Consider the following 16,000-nt stretch of genomic DNA (forward strand, 5'->3'; position numbering starts at 1 on the left):
ACACCAAGTAAGTAACGCTCCTGAGCAGCAGAATGGAGCCCTATTTTTTATTTTTTTTTAATTATTATTATTGTTTTAATACCATCAGAATGTAATTCCAATCAGATTCCTATATTATGAAACTCACACTTTTAAAATGCATGGCTACTTCATTGTGATAACAAAACAGTCTGGAATACCCAGTCATAGCAGAAATGAACTAATTTGTCATAATATTTGAAAAACAAACAGAACTCAAAACACTATGAGTACAATCCCAATAAAGGTCTGACAATGTCCTTTCATGACGCTTGGAGGTCTCTCTCTCTGCTGGATGTGATCTGGCTCAGGCTCCACCTCCAGTCGACCCCACTAAATGACAAGTACACATGGATAATGGATGGAAGGAAATCAGTGAATGCGCACCTATTCAAACGCTGGTACTCAAACGGAGCGCTGTGTTTAGGTTTAGTTCCCAGGATGCTGAATAATACACTACAGTCTGGTTCCTTAAGCAAAAGGGTCACACCCTTAAAATGGGTCACAGTTCAGCTGGTGGCTGGTTACTGCCTGGATGAGGGTGGCATGGGGTTTTAATGAGCCTGGGTCTCACGCTGAGAGGATTACCGTCTTGTCTTTCCAGGATGGAAAAGTCTCTCAAGCTCAACTAGCACTTACTTAACCAAATCAGCCTCTGTGTTGAGTCGTAAAGATTGTATCTACACATTCAAAACAAACTATTTATATGTGCAAACTGCAAGTTAACAACCGTATCATAGTAGCCTTTGGTACTACCAGCAACAACATGCTATCTTGGCAAGCATATAGAGGGATTATTTGGATTTAATTCATAATTTAGTATGATATGAAATGACTATCGAGAAGAAACAAGATGAAACCACTCTTCCATTTATTTATTAAAAAAAAAATTCTCAAAAACATTAGAAAAGGTACAGAACTATAGCTTCCAATCAAATAAAATCTAGGCTTTTGGAAAATGATCAAAAACATATTACATTTCTATATTTTACTTGACATTTTACTGGCCTTCAAAGCACAGATCAGGAGTTTTCACAAGTGATCTATCATGTTAATACGACTTCCCTAACAAAACTAAAACAAAAAGAAATCAGTCTAACACCAGTGATGCAGGTTGTTTAGGGCTTCTTGGATTGTACCTCTTGCAAACAATGCAGGTCTCTCCTCATGGTACAACCAGATAAGCCCTCACTTTAAAGAATGCTGGAATCTCACGTGTCTGGTTTGACGTCTGAACCTTCAACCAGGTGTTGACATTGAACAGAGCACATGCAAACATTTCAATAACAACAAGTGTCTCCAGCAGAACTGCAATAAACAACCTGACATGTTCTTGTATAAAAAGTGGATACCAAAATTCTATCTGCCATAGAAACGCTCTTTGGACTAATGTTGCCTGAGGCCTGTTAATTTCTGCAGCCTTCAGCATGCGTGTTTTCACAAACTCACTTTTGCAGTATAGATGTGATGTTAAAGTAATTTTACCAGCAAGCTTTGACAGCAGCTTCTTTTTGAAATTGGCTGTTCAGTTTGGCCCACAGGCCGTATGATTGACATCCCTGTGTCACGTTTGTGGACAGTGTGAATTCAGCTTTCTGGTGGACAAGGCTTGTCCCTGTAACACTTAACAATCAGTTATTATTAACATTAACCCTTTTATACTTGTGTTTTCCTCAATGCATTCTAAATATCTCCAGAAAAATCCATGTGAGTTTTCTTATTTCTATCTTTGACAAACATTGCTGAACATTCTGACTGTGCTCGCAGAAAACAGCCATCATGGTGTACAAATGTACGACTGACTTCAGCTCGAAGGCCTTGAAAAGTGTTGGTGGTCCACCAAGAGCAGTGCCCACAGCCGCATAGCTGGTACAACTTGGGGCGCACATACAGGAACCACCTGGCTTCGGATAAGGCCAACAGCGTGGAGCAGCAGGAAGAACCAGACTGATTTAACTCCAGTAGCAGCTAAAACAATAAAAAACACCTCACACATCTGGATGGGACCAACCTGAAAGGTCCCTGCTTCTTTCCGAGTGTATACAAGACAGCATGCAAAGAAAACATTTGGTGAAAACCAGTGAAAACACACGACAGCTTCCTTTTGTTCCCTCCCCTCACTCCCCGGTTTCCTTCCTCACCTTCCGTATCCTACACGTGTTGGCACTCTTGTCCCTGTTTGAGCATGCATCACTTTTAATTTTCCTGTGGCATTTCAATGTGGATCTATTGATTTCTGTGTGGCGAGGTGCGCTATAAAAAGGAGGAGAGAAAGCCTCCCGCATCATCCACCTGTGCAGGCGTGATGAATGAGTCACTGTGTTTTCATACTGGAGTAAAAATAAAGTTAATGGAAGAAGGCTTAAAACGCTGTGTGGGCTTCGGCATAAACCTTGGCCCGAGCCTTTCGTCCATTTCCAGCATAAATACAATAATTGAGTGACACGTCCACTTTCTATTTATGAGCGCGTTGCATAAGAACAGAAGGAGAAAAGAGCTGTAGAGAAAAATCTCCAAACAGACATAAAAATGCAGAAACACTGTATAGAGAGAGATTTTACCTTCCAGACTGAAAGAGCTTGGATAAATAGCAGCCAGGTTGTTGTGGGGGGGCGGCTATGAGGGGGCGGGTGACGTACAGAGTTGCTTTTGTTGCTTTGGCTTTGACCATTTTTAGCATTTAGTTGAAATATCATGACATTTTTAACAAAACTCAAACAGAAGCACTCCGGACATCTGATCCTGTCGAGTGGTGTGTATGTGTGTGTGTGTTTGAGTGAACCAGAATTATTTCTTTTAAAGAATCTACTAACCTCACTTTATACATTTATGGTTAGGCAAGTAATAGGTATGGTTTGATTTTAAGGAAAGTTGCAGGGTTTAAGTCCTGTATACATCTGAAAACACGTGAATTTATGTCTGTGTTTCCCGTTGAAGACGAGCTTCTACTGAAATGCCTCCATCATTAGGACTAATGTGAGGAAAAACTATGTTAAGGGAGAAATCGACTGGCGATAGTTTGGGTTTAGGGTGCTCTGACATGACACTGAGTTATCAGATTTACTCTAAACTCAACAAGTACTGCTTGCCTAAATGTAACCCTTTCCAACACCCATAACTTAACTGTAACCTCAGTCTCGCCTTTGGAAATGTCTTCGCCTCAACAGCAGAGGGTTTCACTCACTTTGACTTGTTTTCTGTCCCCACAAGGATGATAAGTCCCCTTAATGTGATTACATACACAGATTTAGCTCCTAACAACAGGAGTAAATACCTTGACACACAGACACAAAGACTCCAGCGTGTCCCCGAGCAAAGGTGGCAGCCGGTCTCAGCGTCAAGTTGCACGGTTTGGCAATGAAATATCAAATATCTGAAAAGTTCCCCTGAACATTTGAACCGGCACCTCTAAGACGTGAAATACACAACCATATCAAAGCACATGTGTTGTGTGATATATTTCACCAGGCAATGCAATTTTTAGATGCCAAGGATGATGGAGAGAGAACACTCACAGTAATGAACGGCTGATCAAACGGGAGTCTATCTCATGCATTAACACACGTGAAAGAAAGTGACGAGGTGTGAGTCACTTTTGAGTCAGAGCTACTTTACTTAGCTCATGTGTTGGAAGAGGAGAAGGTATGAAAACACAAAGAAGAGCGATTGTGACAAGGCGATAATAATCTTGTAGACAGAAACGAAAATAGTGTAAGCTCAAAAGTACAAATGCAAATTACGTGCAGAGAAGTATTTTCCAAGTCTGCAATATCTTCAGCTAAGTGGTGCTCAGACATTGGCAGGAAAAAAAGTACTTTACTTTTTCTTTTTCGAGAAAATAGTAGGCTTAGTCTGCTTTAGTCCACATTATGTTAACCCTGTGATACCAACCCTGGTGAGTGACTAACCCCCATAAAGCTTCTCAAACTGACCAATCATCACACCACAAGACAAAACCTAACCAATCCAAACCGCAAACGAGACTAAAGCAGTGAGATTATTGCACTATTGGCATAAGGGCAAAGTTGTCGCAGTCTCGGGGGAAAAAATGGCTCCTGCTCATTCAATTTTTGGCTTGTTTTTTGATTTACCCAAGTTACAGCAAAAAGGGCCAAAGCCTACCATCTACACTCAAAAAAATCAACTATGCAGTTTTTCAGTTTACATATCAGAAATATGTTTGATTAACATGAGCATATTGAGTTTCTTGTTAAATGGTTCATTCTAATACATGTTGTTCGGATAATATGAATAAATGGGATTCAATCTACTTAATATGAATAGATCGAAATGTGTGACATGATTAATTTACCTTAACTCAACAAATTATTTTTGTGTTTGTGGAAATGACTGAGAATTCTTTTTTTCAGTGTAGCCTGGTGTTGGCCAACCCTGGTCCTGGAGGGGAATTGCTCTGAATATTTCTCGACTTCTCCCTGCTTGATCATCACCAAGCGTCTATGAAAGTTTAATAAAAAGTCTCTCTATGAAGGGAGTTGTGTTGCTGATGGACGAGACCTGAAAGATGCAGGACAGGGGGTTTGACAGCCTATCAGTAAACTTAGTACACCGTGGACACTTTGACAGTCCGTGGAAGACATTTGCATCTATGGACTGGATTTCCGTTGATTTATCAAGCAACCAACCAACTCTACAGAACTATTCATACAAAAATAATACAGTACAATCATATCTGCATTGAGGAAACACGAGAGCCACAAAAGGGCATTTAAAACAAAAAAAAAAGCAGGTAAAAACAAAGATTAAACAATTTAACATTAATGGTAAATATCAAAGCCTTAAAAAAAACTGGAGAATGAAACTCTTAGAATAACCTTGTAAAATAAATTAAATACAAACAATAATATATAAACACGAGGCTTTGAAATGTAGAAAATAATAATAATCAAAGGAAAATATTGTGATAAGAATTCTGAAAATGAATTCCTGCCTGTTATTTCTTACACCTCGGTGCATCTGGCTGGGTCATCCTGGTCTCCTCACCTTAAAATCAGTTAGACTGATTAGAATCAGCCTTTGCTTCCCTAGCATGAACAAAGCGAAAAAAAATACAAGTACAATGAGTCCTGGAGATTGTAAAATGAATGAATGAAGATTTATTTATGCACAGAGCGGAAATGTCACAACGTATTTTACAGTAATCACATCAAAAATGGTACAAAAAAATAAAAACAGACATACATAATTAGATAAAAGCAAGATTGAAACGATGGGTTGCTTTTTAAAAACTGTCTTCCGAGACATTGGAAAACAGAGAAACAAGTAAACCCTGTTCATGAGATCTCAATGTCCTCCCGGAGACATGATGCTTCAGCAGCTCTTTAATTTAAACAGTCTGACCATGTAACGCTCAGAAAACAAGCACCGGAATTTTGAACTGGACCCTGAAATTAACTGGAAGTCAGTGCAGGAACTTTAAAATAGGAGTTATATAACAACGTCTGGGAGCTTCTGTCAGAAATGTTGCAGCAGCTTTTTGAACTCGTGGTGGAGATTGTGCTGTTCAGTTGTATCCTGAATGTGAAAAATCTTAAAAAAAAACAACAACAACAAAAAAACTGCAAACCTGGACAGATTTCCTTCATAACACATTAACTGGGGAAAAGCTTTTAAGCTTGCCACAGGGTACATCAGGTGGAAAAACACTCAGCCACACTGAAGCTGTGAGCTGCCATAAACATGGTTGCGCCTGTTAGTTCACTTGAACAAAACACCATAAAATAGGCAAGTTGACTTTAAGTACAAATAATTTAGGTTTGACATCAAATTACAGCGACTTCACATGGATTGGCCCGGCTGTCCTGAACTCATGATACTTTCACTTTTCTTTCTGTCTAAACAGCCCGAAGTCCTGAGAAAACAAAAAAAGGGAACCATGTGCAAGATCAGCACTCAACACGTTGAGCGATCAGGAGGGAAACTCCAGGAGAGGAAGGATGAGAACAGACTCCAGGAAATGACTTTATAATTATTTCTTTTCCATAATGCTGAGAAATTGTACCAATGGAAGAAACCTGGTCATGCATCAGGAGACTTTGGACCTCACTGTGCCCCCGCCCCCGCCTTCCTCCATGTTCATCTCTGTAAATGTAGTTATTGTCTTCTAAAAGGTTTCAAACACAGGAACAAAGTCTCGCTCTGTGCTTGAATTTTGTTTTCTGAGTAATAAACAGATCCAGTCGAACGAGCTAAGAGCCACATGTGCACACCTTCAAATAAACACTCGCAGGAACTCATGTGAATCACAAGTCGCAGGGCGCACACACACACACACACACACACACACACACACACACACACACACACACACACACACACACACACTCTCCCTCACATATGCTGCTTGCGCGTCCAACACAATGTGACACTCAACCGAGGATTGTTTTGCTCCCGTTTTCAACTCTTCCTGTCCATCGCTGTGACAAAGGTCAGTCCCCTGAACACAATGGCCGCCAGCAGCTGGCGGCCTGACTCACAGCCAAGCCATTAAAAGCCCAGCAGCTTATCACACAATTAAACTTTCGTCAAAAGACTTCTAAGCAAAACATTGTCTGAGTCACTGCTACTGTGTTCCACACAACAAGCGAGGGCTCTGAAAAACAAGTAGCACGCAGGGGTAGGACATGTGTTCACAGCGCGGTTTCATTCCCGGGGCATCTACCACGGGAACAGGTTGGTGTTTGGAGTACAACACGCTTTATATTCATGTGACTGGAGGCTCGGATGGTTCAGCTGTGTGATGCACTTTCACAACTTTGCGGTGGGTTATAGTTTAGAGACTGGCCTCAAACACAGATCAGACTTGTGCTTGGCCTCAGAAACACGGGAAATGCAAAGCACATCATGTGCTAATGTTCTCTTTCTCTCAGCGATGTCTTCCCGTGTAAAGGGAACGTGTAACCAGATTATCTACAGTGACACAATTTCTCAGGGTTAGAATCTCAGGAGTGTGTTTGTCTTCATTCCAACAATCAGAAGCTGTCAAAAAAAACAACCCACGCTCAACATAATGTTCTTAACGGATTCTTTACGCTTTGCACCAAGAAAACCCCTTGGAATGCAGTTATGTTGTCTTACCTTAAAGCTATGGCTGTCATACTTTAATGTTTTCAGGCTAGTGGTGTGTCAATAACAAATAATAAGACAAAAATGCTGACTTGGTATCAAGAAGCTCAGCTAGATACTGACTATCAATTAAAATAAGTTCCAACCGCCTCATGTTTTCAAACCGGTATTTCCACGATTCCTCTCTCTGCTGCTGAACTAGTACAGCCGGTATCGCAGCTCGACAGTGTTGTCTCTTTTTAAACAACAACCAGAAGAGTCTGAGCATTAAATGAAAGAGCCAATTGTGAGGTTGAACAAATTAGGAGGTCGTGATGCAAAATCAGGGACAAAAACCAAGGTCAGAGGGTCAAACTGTAACCTGGTCGCAAAGTGAGTCAGCCATGAATCGCCCATTGTTTTCCTGCAAAACTGTCTAATTTTGGCGTTTCTAGGAGTGTTTCGCTGTAACCCAGAATCAGTCACAGCATTGCCAAACATATGCTGACGCTACACTCACATCAGGGTTCCCATGTGATTGACCTTAATGCAACTTCTCTTTCACAGTGAACTGAAACTCGCCGTGTCATTGAGGGGGAACATAGGCCTGGATTTTACACACTTTGTACTGCATGTTATCAAAGGTCACAATATTTTTCACAATTCATAGTCACTGATATTCCAAAGGTTGTTTAGATTTGATACGTGTTTTCAAATTCTGACTCAGCCACTAAAATCAGCCTATAGTAAACAATAAAGAATACATTGACATCCATTCAATCCACTATCAATCCCATTGTTGTGCATTTTATGACGTTCAGGCTACATTTGGTAGATATGGCTTTAAATTTAGAATTTTGTTGTTGTGTTATGTTATGTTGTGTTGTGTTGTGTTGTGTTGTGCTGTGCTGTGCTGTGCTGTGCTGTGCTGTGCTGTGCTGTGCTGTGCTGTGGTGTGTTAGGACATTGGTTTACAACAATCTATTTGAATCAAGTGGAAAAAGAAAGTAATACATACCCTTTGAGAATTGTATTTAAAACTGTGTATAGCTTGCACACAGAGTGATTAAATAAATTACACCTGCTTGTAACAACAAAAACAAAAGACACCAAACATTATACAATAGTGTGTGGTATATAGAAAAAGAACCTTTCATCCAAACAATACTGGAAAATTATGATCAGAATATGTTCTATAAATGGTTAAAAAATGTCTGAAAGAAAGAATCAATGATATTTATGATTATGATAATGAGTTTCATTTACAAAATCATAACTCAATTAACAGAGGAAATTTCATCAATATAGAATACTAAAAATGTTCCCGCCTCACAGCGAGAAGGTTGTGGGTTCAAATACTGGCTGGGCCTCTCTGTGTGGAGTTTGCATGTTCTCCCTATGCGTGCGTGATTTTCCCCTGGGTACCCTGGTTTCCTCCCACGGTCCAAAAACAAGCATGTTAGATAAATTGGTGACACTGAATTGCCCCTAGGTGTGAACACGAGTGTGTGTGGTTGTCTGTGTCTTTGATGGACTGTCCAGGTGTGTCCTGCTCTCGGCCACAGTAAACTGGGATTGGCTCCGGTGCCACGCGACCCTAAACAGGATATAGCAGTATTAGAAATGTGTGTCCCTTTTAACAGCCTGCAAATGTAAAACTAATTCAGATTTTATGTAGTATATTGAAAAGAAAAATTTGTTTCCATTAAAACGTTGCATTTAAATGGTTAAAAAACAACAACATTTAAACAGTTGAGTGTTACAATTTTCGGAGGTCAAGAAAAAAAAAAGGACTCTATGTTGGAAATTAAAAGGTTAAAATGCTTATGCAACATAAATGTGATTATGCCACAATATTTGTCTCTTTTTTTCCCCCCACATTTCTTTTCACGTGAAAGCCAACTGTTCAGCATTGTACAGCCACCGAGAGGCAGCTGTGTTGTGGCGAGCTGAATGTTGACACAGAGCAGTGTGCAGCCACTATTCAGTGGTGACACTTTATAAGGGCGGGAATCAGCGAGAGCAATACAACTTAGCAACTGACTGAAACAATGAGTAAACCAATGCTGCGGCTTGACCGTTGATCTTTGAGGGCATCCGTCAATCCCAGCAAGTTGCCATTGGGATAATATCTTCATGTCTATCTGCAGTGAGGTTTTTCTTGCAGATTGTCAGCATGTGAATGTTTATGATAACTAACCAGCTATAAGCAAATGTTCTCGTAGCATGTTTGGATTAAGCCACAATTTCAGAGAACAAACGCTTTTGAGTAATTTCCAGTAATTTGTTAGCACCTGTGTGTGTATATGTAATTACTTGTGCTTTATTAAAGCCTGTAATAACACATGCTGCCGCGCTCGCTCTCTTCCCTCTGACTCTCTTGGAATACAGGAATGAATCACTCCCCTGAGTGTAGCCGGAGTGGCACTCCAGTCAAAACAACAAGCAAGACTCTTCCTTCCCTTTGGTTGTCTGCAGCCTGGATTCGAGACAAAAAATTGCCGTTGATATATGAAAACCTCATGTCTAATAGTGCGGATCTTCATGCGAGAACCTCAACAGAAGGATTACCGGCTCATCAGAGGACTGACGCCGCTTTCAGTCATGTGAAATACTTTCAGATCCAGTCTGGGTAAAATTGAAAGAAACTTGACAGTCTGGCTGGAATTAAGGCAATTTGATAAATCGGAGTACGTCCACCAGCGATGCCAGATATGATGATTTACTCTTATAAAGAAACCACTTCTAAAACATTGGGTATTCAAGCGAACCCACACACTGGATCATATTCTTGCATCCATGACAAAGAATCACGTAAGTTAACTGCAGGTTTCCAAAGACAAGTGATTTATGCTACATTTCTAGGTCAAACTGTGGGAAAAAAAATAGAAAATCTTTCAAGGAATCATATAATAGCTGGGTTTTAACAAAACAGTCAGACAGTTTCCCCTGACCTACGGAGGGCCCCTCCCAGAACAAGCTATCTGTGTCAAAACACTGGCTTGAGTCGGTGTGGCGGGAACCGACGGACGACGTGCAAACGCAGACGGGCTGGAATGTTTTGCTGCGCCTCGTTAGTGACGCACTATTTGTTGTTGTGTCACGCTGCAGTGCTCTTATTGTTGAAGAGAGGGACACTGCACTTGTCAGGGAGGCGAAGAGGAGGAGGGTAGGGAGGAAGGGGGGCTTTTTTTGTTGCAAGACCGAGAGGGTGTTCTCCTTTCATTTCCTCCCTTCCTTGAAAAGCGTCCCCCTCCTCCCCCTTGCCTCTCGTTGCTCCTAATGTCTTTCCTGTGGAGGGGAAGGCTGTTCCCACAAAGTGTGGGACATCCCTCGCACGCATGACAAACATGCAGATACAAAACACCACTGCCCCTCTGGCCAGAGACATAATGTGCAGACTCCAGCTTGAGGTTTGGATGCTAGTACGTTATGTTTTCAAGCACTTCAAGGCCAGTGTCTGTCATCATTACAATCACTGGAAAACATAAAACCGAGCACGACTTGGCGCTGAGGCTACATTTTTTTCCTCAGGACAAGTTGAGTTTGTCCTGAACAAACATGTAAGTGGTGTTTTCGGTCCTTTTTAATAGGGAGTTTAAACTAAGATGTTTTTGCAGGTTTATGACTCCTTCATGTTCTTCATTTGAAAGGGTTTTCTTTTTTCTCAACAAAGCAGTGTTAATTTTTCTCACCCGAAATGCTAGAAACACTCATAAATCAACAGTAAGGAGGACAACTGGCAGAAAATAGATGCGAAACAAACAGTTGAACATGGTGAGAGTGGAGATAGTTTGCCAATGAAGCAGAGAGCCAACTCCTGAATTTCCAGTGGCACTTTGCCCGGAGCTTCTATTAATTACTGAATCAGATCTGTATGTAAAAAAAAAAAGAGAGAAGGCTGGGAGAAGTTGAAAATGTGACCAATTAGGGATTTAAAAAGCTTTCAGACAGAGGTGAATTTATCTCAAACCAGTGTTTGTTATGTAAGCTTCTGGAAAGGCCTACAGAGAAGAGCGCGCATGTGAAAAAAAGAAGGAAAAAAAAAAAAGAAGTTGGGACTGAATGTTTTCTGTACACTGCTGAGCCAGAGGGAACACGAAGCTTGTTTCCTGTTTGTGTCACATTCAAACCCCTCCCCTACATTTCCTTCCCCGGGGTTTGATTGTGCACCTGCGCCACAAGGTCCGCACAAACGCTCTGGGGCGCTCCATTCATCCCAACGTGTGGGGAAACAAACAGCTCCAGCGCAAAAAATAACTCTGTTTTTCTCCGATACGTCACAGGAGACAATAGAAAGTCCAGGATGCTCTCAGATTCCTTTGCATTCTTCTTTGTCGAGGTTGACAATTTAAATTTGGTCACCGAGATGAACACAGACGTTGCATCCATCCTATTATGGAGAAGAATGAAAGGAATGCAGGCAGCTGCTGTGCTGTTAGTATTCATATTGTTATTATGTTAGGATTCTGGGTCACAGTGATTAAAGACAGACACTCTGCAGAGATTAGACAAGATTCATCCAACTTGGTTCAGAAATGCAACGGGACTTTTTATTTCATTTAAAATATGACCTTAGCTAAACGCTCGTGCTGCAGTCTGCATGTTGGTCGATTACCTCTGCTTTTATGTTGCAATATCTTCCTGTAATTAGTTGATGCATTTATTTTCTTGTAGAGACTTCCAGAGTGGAGGCTCTTCTTCCAAATAAGTTCTTCTGAACTCAATCAGACATTAGACCAACGAACAGTGCTGACAGTGCAGCGCATGCATGAGTGTTTGAACACCTCTCTTTGGTCACCACTAAGAATGTCCCACCCTCGTTTCAAGAAACCCGGAGGCACATTCCCGAAGTTCTTAGAACCTTGGAGGTCATTATCCCTTTAGTACATGTTTAAGGAACCTAAAATCCTTCTTTTCAGCCCCAATAACTTCTTTTGGTTGTAGTCCTGCATCTGGCAGGGTACATAGCCCTCAAGCTCCACTCATGTCATGTCACATCATGTCGCAGTGTAACTGCAGATGGCAAAACACCAGAAAACCTTTTAGTTTTCAGGGAACAATCTTTTGGGAGTATTCATCTTGACCACAGCAGCCTTGAAACACCTTATGTTCACAGTCTGATTGCACAAATTGACAGTAAAGTGTTGTTCAAATTGTTACTACAATAAACTACAGTTTTACATTATGCTGGAAAACATTAAATCACTGCTGAAACTCAAGGCAAATGGAGAGTTTAAGTGCAATTTGTACAGAACCTTCATTCACAGAAATTCAGCAATCGTTGCCTTGACAAACACAATGATTCATGTTAGCTTTACCGTTTCAAACAGGAAATGTGCTGTCGTCCATCTCAGACACACACTCCAAAGTTTTGGTATTTCTATGTGAACTTAAGCTTTTACACCAACACCATTTCGGTTGTTACTGCGTCAGTAACTGCTCAGGGTGGAAAGCACACCAACACTTCATACGTCATCAGTCCCTCAAACAGAGCAGTTAGGCTGGAAAGAGGTGCATCAAAACAGGCTGTTTCCAAAGGTCCTGTGATATCGGTCTGACTCTACAGTCATTTCTTCTATTGTCATGAGATGATGTATAATATGATAAAACTGAGTGAGAAATGTGGCCTTCATGACACGTTCTACTCAACATCATCTCCCACTCTAACTAATTGTCACTCCACTCTGGCTCAGCCCATCCACTCCCATTATAAACTCCAAAAACAGTTATTGAAATTTAAAGGCCCACAGGCAGGGTTGCCAACTCCATGAAAAAAAATAAGGGACTCCTCACTGGCAGGGCTGGCGGACCTGATTACCTTCGCCCTTCCCGACATGGTGATTTTATTTCAGCTCAACTAATTGACTTGAACCTGACTTTAAGTAGATGCATATTATTTGTGATATGAGCACATTGAAAACAAATGATTATTTAGCAATACATCTTCACTATAAAAGAACAAAATTAACATCGTAAAATCAGAATCTTTTTTAAACAAAAACCTGTCATTATTCCAGAACTCTGTCTGGCTTGAATTACAACAGAATAAATAAAAATCAACTTAAAATTTTATAAATTAATAGAAAACAATAGAAAGTAGAACATCCATCCATTTTCTCCCGCTTATCCGTTTCTGGGTGGCGGGGGTTGGCAGTCTGAGCACTGTCACCCAGATCACATTGCACCAATAATGAACCTTTCCTGCGGGTGGAGAGCCCACGGGAAGGTGGCGCCCGGCGTGGGACATGAACCCACTACCTTGAGAGTGTGAGTCTCATGCTCTACCAACTGAGCTAGCCACATAAACTATTTGTGCCTCAAACTCAATGACAGTAGGCTACAGTTGAAGTAAAAACTGAAAAATAAAAAAGATTGAACTCATAAACTCAAAAGCCCAATGCTCCATCATGTGCAGACAGCCTCACATGGTGCTACCACTCATACAGTCACTGCATTGTAACATCATTCCTATTGCGAAGATAACTTAAATCCCTAAACACTTCTCCATGGGGGCCCGGTAATGGCCTCCTTCCCTGGTAATTATGATTTAGAAAATGAGTGAAAGAATCTCCCCTGGATAAGACCAGACTCATGAAACTTCTGGTGATAGGCCCAAAAATATTTTCGGGGTCAATGATGTCTCACCTAGTTCCGTATATAACGAAGTTGATGGCAACCCACCCTGTCCCGTCTCTGTTATCGTTGACAGCGGCCTGCCTCGTCCCTTCTCCAGTGGGGTCCAAAACTTCATTCTCTTGAAAATGATTGAAGACAGTCCTGATGGTCCTCATGATGACTGTACCAAGACAGTAACCCAAAAGTAGGATGAAATTTTCATTAGTTGACTAGCAAAGAATAAACCCAAGTGTTCAAAAGCCTGTACAAATCTTTACACTTCCTGTTCATACTACAAAGTGTTCAGTTTGCTGCCTCACATACCCCACCCACGGATGTGGGCATGAGGTGCCAAAATAAAGAGGAGATGAGTTTTAAATGTATCTGTCAGTGGTCAAAAGGTTATCGCTCATCAATGTATTGATTTTCAGACATAGCGATGTTGCATTGCACACGGCTTTTTACCTCGAAAAGAAACAGTTGAATAATGAGAGGAAAATAGAGCCGAGAGAGAGAGACAGAGAGAGACAGAGACAGGGAGAGAGAAGGTCAGTCCTCAGCTTGTTTCTCACCTCTGCAGGGTGACAGGGTGGGTGTGAATGTCAGAGTTACAAAAATGGTCAAACTTAGATGCCCCTGTTTTAAACGGTTAGGTGGGGATATTTTAAGGCGGTTTCACTGATTCTAAAAGTACATTGGAAGAACTTAAAAGTCTCTTTTTTGTCAGATGGACTCATTTATAAACACAAATTCAATCAGAAGGAGCTTGGTCTGGATATGTAGCAGAGCACACACACACACACACACACACACGCACACACACACACACACACACACACACACCCTCTAAATCCAGTGCCACATCTGCAGACGGTGTAGGAGTGGTTTACAGTAAAACCACTTGGGCTACAGTGAAATTACAGAAGTAAATCAAAACACGCGCCGACTGCGCTCACTCCCAGATGTATCCTTACTTTTGTTTTTAGTAAGAGCGTGGGCAGTGCACATCCCACCTCAGACCTCTGTTGGGTTAACTCTTCATTGGGAGGATTCAGGAGGCAGTAGAGTGGGCACTTCATACAAATATAGAGCTGAAAACAAAAGCAAAAAGAACCTACACCATGCCTTTACAAAAACAACACATGTTTGATTGACGTCTTTCAAATATTTACTCTCCATTGGCCATCAGCTTTAGTTAGACAGTACTGGGACATGAGAGGAGGGATCATTTAGGTAAAGTGAGGAGAATGAGACGTGTGATGTGAGTCACTAACAGACCTTTAGAGTCCTATACAGTCACATGTACATGGATATAAATATCCTCCAAAACAAAATCATTCACTATAAAAAGAAAAATATGCTCGTAGAGGAACTTTTGTCATGGAAAGTGACGCAAAATGATGTAAAAAAAAAGTGGAAGTCAGGGTTGTGACATGAGAATGTCCACCCTTATAAATCAAGGACTTTCCAGTTTCAACCCTGTGAATGGAGAAAAATCGACGTCACAGTCATGACTTTCACTTCTCTGAAGACTTTTATTGTGTGGGTGAGATCTTCGGAAAAAAGAAAAGAGAAACACTGTGTGAAGACTTTCAGCAAACTAACAAAACGTGTGGTGACAAAACACACTGTGGGAGCACACTTCTGTAGTTGGTCTCTGATGCAGCACAACAAGCTGGGTTTCTTTTGAAATCCTTCAGTGCAGGGTTTCACATGTTTTTCATTTGCTGGAAGCTGGTTTGTAGTTTTTGGCAGAACCTTTAGCCCGAGTTGAGTTATATAAATGTTCTATTTTTGTGTCACTCTAGAGATAGTTATCAGATGTTGTGTCCTCACTGAGTGATATGTTCTCATTCATTTTAGGTATTATAAACAATCAGAAATAACATAATTTTTTTTTTTAAATCAAACAAATTGAGTCAAAACATTGACATTCTAACTTCAGAGACTTAAACAAGGCGGCTGTGGAAAACAATAATGTAAAGCAGATGTAGGTCAGTCTGAGGAATGTCTGTAATTTATTTAATTTTTTTCACGAAAGAGGATGTAAGGTGTATATGTGGGTCATTTATGCTGTGTGTTTTTATGTGTGTACTTCCCTTCCTCAGAGGATATCTCTGTGTGTGTGTGTGTGTGTGTGTGTGTGTGTGTGTGTGTGTGTGTGTGTGTGTGTGTGTGTGTGTGTGTGTGGCATGGAAGTTCATTCCACATCCAGGAAACAGGTCCTCTGTCTTCCTCCCATCCATCACCAGCAGCAATCATCACAATGCCCCCCCCCCCCACACTGAGGTGGACTCGT

Source organism: Lipophrys pholis (assembly GCF_963383615.2).
Source record: "Lipophrys pholis genome assembly, chromosome: 12".
NCBI lineage: Eukaryota > Metazoa > Chordata > Actinopteri > Blenniiformes > Blenniidae > Lipophrys > Lipophrys pholis.